The sequence below is a fragment of the Hordeum vulgare genome, chromosome 4H, assembly GCF_904849725.1.
Source record: "Hordeum vulgare subsp. vulgare chromosome 4H, MorexV3_pseudomolecules_assembly, whole genome shotgun sequence".
NCBI lineage: Eukaryota > Viridiplantae > Streptophyta > Magnoliopsida > Poales > Poaceae > Hordeum > Hordeum vulgare.
This window is the reverse complement of record NC_058521.1, coordinates 527,882,830-527,886,696: the sequence shown is the minus strand read 5'-3', so window position 1 is coordinate 527,886,696 and position 3,867 is coordinate 527,882,830. Positions and strand designations below refer to the sequence as shown.

The window sequence follows — 3,867 nt, the reverse complement described above, 5'->3', positions numbered from 1 at the left end:
GTCCCAAGTTGTGCACACCATTTTGCATCATATGAAGTGATTGCATCATTTGACTTTGTTTTAATTGTGTAGGAGAAAATTGCCCAACAATGATACAAAGACATGGAAGCTTTTGAAAGCAATTCTTTTAAACTAGAGCATTGTTGGGATATGCTCAAGGACTGCGACAAGTGGAAGTTGATTGACATAGAATCCCCATCGAAGTGAGGTTCCCTTACGAACATGGATGCAGATGAAGATGATGATGGCCTAAAAAACTTGAACAAGCCCAATGGTGACAAGAAGACAAAGGAGAAGATCAAGAGGGAACACGAACCATCGAGCTTGCGGGAGAAGATAGATGCCATGATGCAATCAAATGAGTTGATGCTAGCGAAGTCTTTGGAGACAAAGATAGAATTGATCGAGAAGAAGGCACGCGAGAAGCAAGAGAGGTGGCAATTGCTGAAGGTCATTGAGGAGAGAAGAGCACGTGCCACTGAGAACAAAGTCATGTCCAACCTTCTTGCCGAAGAGAATAGGATCATGACACTGAACCGCAATGACATGGACGACATCGGCAAAGAATGGCATGATATGACAAGGAGAGACATCTTGAAGAGGATGCTTGTGTGTTACAATGGCGGCTATGTTTTATCATCGGGAATTGGAACCAATATCGCCGATGATTTTGGTGCCGGAGTTGGAACAAGTGCCGGCGATGGATTCACAGGTGGCGACGACCTCGATGATGCAAAGTGAAGAGCAACCAAGATGATGACGGATGTGGTCCTCGTTTTTGCATGAAGTCCTTTTGTGTTTGTCTTATAAAATTATGCTTTTATTTTATGCACGAACTATGTTTTATTGTTTGAATTTGAACTCATTTGTCGGAATCACTAGCAAATTCGCTTATTGGTAGTTTTCTGTTCGCGGGTCAACGCGGCGGTACCCGAACAGACTCCGCATAGCCGATTCGTAAAAAAAAACATCTTCTACGAATATTCTTTTATACGGATCTAACTCTGTTTGTGTCCGTATCGACTCGCAAAATCATTTTTATGCAAACTTTAAATAAGTTTTACGGATCGGCTTTATACGGCTGTGATAAGATGCTCTAACCGCCTTGTTCAATCGTCAAACCTGATGGGTGATGCCTAACCCTGCCTCCTCTCTCCGCCCGCCGCCGCCGCCGCTTTCCAATCGTCCGCTCTCCTCGTTCGGCGGCTGCGCCCAAGCGCCGACGTAAGGACTACGACGGCACGCTGAGCGTCTGCCGCGGCGCCACCCTCCCGGCAACTCTCTTCCTTTCTGCCGGATCCCCCTACCTCTCGTGTTGTCCAACAATACAAGGAAACGGGTTCATCTCTAATTCTGTTCGAACTCCTCGCAGGATTCGGGGGATTTTCAGAGCCTTTTGCATCTCGGCATCGCCACAATACGTGACTCCTAATCAGGCGAGGTGCCTCAAGAGGTCGAGGTCGCCGGCCGTGCGGTTGTCTCAAGTCGCTGCCCCATTACAGCCGGTTGGCTAGGCCTAGGGGTAGGGGGCACCGGGGATATGTCGGTCTTAATCGTCACCAGCGTGGGCGATCTCGTGGTGGATCTCCACACCGATCGGTGCCCCCGCACCACCTACAACTTCCTCAAGCTCTGCAAGATGAAGTACTACAACGGGTGCCTGTTCCACAAGGTGGCCAAGGATTTCGTGGCACAGACCGGGGACCCGACCGGGACCGGGACTGGCGGCGATTCGGTGTACAAGTTCCTCCACGGTGATCAGGCTCGATTCTTCGACGACGAGATCCACCCGGAACTGAGGCATTCGAAGATCGGCACCGTTGCCATGGCAAGCGCCGGCAAAAACCGCAACGCCGCGCAGTTCTACATCACACTGCGGGACGACGTGGAATACCTTATGATAAACACACCGTGTTTGGGATAGTTGCTGAAGGTGAAGGTCTTGACACGCTGACGAAGATAAACGAATCATATGTTGATGGCGATGGGAGACCATTCAAGGACATAAGGATTAAACATACATGTGTCTTGTACGACCCTGACGACGATCCTGCCCAGCTTGCTGAACTCATTCCTGCAAATTCTCCCGTTGGAAAGCCAATCGAGGAGATTTCAGAAGAGCGCTTAGAGGATACCTGGGTCCCTCTCGATGAAACAGTGGACCCTGTGCAGCTTGAGGGGATGATCCGTTCGAAAGAAGCGCATACAAATGCCGTGATCCTTGCTAGTATTGGAGACATTCCAGATGCCGAGGTCAAGCCACCAGACAATGTCTTGTTTGTCTGTCAACTCAACCCACTGACACAGGATGAGGACCTGTATACGATATTTTCTCGCTTCGGAACGGTGACATCGGCCGAAACAATCCGTGACTACAAGACTGATCACAGCTTGTGCTATGCTTTTGTTGAGTTCGAAGCAAAGGAAGCCTGCGAGCGTGCACACAGGGATATGAACAATTGTCTGATTGATGACCGGAGAATTCAAGTTGATTTTAGCCAGAGCGTTTCAAAGCTGTGGCGTCAGTTCAGACAGGGCACTCGGAATGCAAATAAAGATGGGTGCTGCAAGAGTCATGCCCCTGATTATCGAGCCCGAGATCGGGATAAGGGTGCTGAGAAGAAAAACAAAGGACCGAGATTATGTTCTGAAAGATGAAAACACTCAGCTAGGCGGCAGTAAACGTGGAAGTTATGATTTAGTCTTTGATGAGGACGGTGCTAGTACTGGTAATAACCAAGATCATCGAAATGCTGATGGAAGAAAGGCCCAGAAATTGGGTGATTCAAGATCAGAGGTACCACACAAGCGTGATCATGATGGGAACAACAGGGAGAAACTCCATACTAGCAAGGAAGGGGGGCGGAGGCATGACGACCACATCAATTACCATAGATCTAGTGACCGAAGCTATAGTAGACGCAACAATAGTGACTATAGCAAGAGAAGGCGTAAGGGGTGATTAAATATGAACGAAGAAAATCAGGAGTTCTTTTTTTCTTGTGAAAGAAGATCAGGAGTTGATCGTTATGACAGGGATAAGGGAAGATGTTGACTGTAGAGGACATATAGGGCGATCTCCACAGGAGAAGCAGCAAATCGATGCTGAGAGACAGAGAAGCGTAGACTGTGGACTGTATCCCCCTCACAGGGCTGTATCCCCCTCAGTTTTTCTTTATCTGTTTTCCATTAATGTACAATTGTAGTTTGTGGTGTCGCCTGTGATCCAAATCTATACATATAGGAGTAGCTTATAATCGTTTGGTGATCTGACCATGGCTAAATAGTTTGTTTTGAAGACTCGTATCAGCCTGTGAATGTTCAGTGGCTACGTTTGTTCTCTCATTGTTCCAACCTGACTAGTACAAGTTTAAAATACGAGGATGGGTTTTATTACTTACTCCATCCATTTCAATGAATAAGGCGCATACGCATTTCCAAATTCAACTTTGATCGTAATTTGGATTAAAAATATATATATTGTGACTTTAAAAATTGTACAATTGAAAAGTTTTTTCAAATATTAATTCAACAGTATATTTTGGTCACACGTAACCACATTTGGTTGGTCGAATTAAAAAGTTCATTTGAATACAACAAAGCGCCTCCATCAATCAACTTGTCCTCCGCCACCGGCCTAATCATCGACTTGCACGTCGAACGTTGCCGCCTCTTCATTGCCACCCGACCATTCTTGGCTTGGGCAGTTGCCCCTTGCCAATCGGTTGAACTCCCATTCGCACACCCATCCAAAATTCTAACGATCGTTGAACTCTCAAGATGCCGCCACACTACCCCCCTAACGGAGCTAAATCCGACAAATCTCGGATAAGGAGTCCTGAACTAATGATCTTAGTTTGATGGTAA

At 46.9% G+C, this 3,867-nt stretch overlaps 1 pseudogene; it reads left to right on the top strand.

The window, feature by feature from the left end:
- The first annotated feature begins 1,124 nt into the window (after positions 1–1,124).
- On the top strand, positions 1,125–3,298 carry LOC123446772 (annotated as a pseudogene).
- The last annotated feature ends 569 nt before the right edge of the window (positions 3,299–3,867 follow it).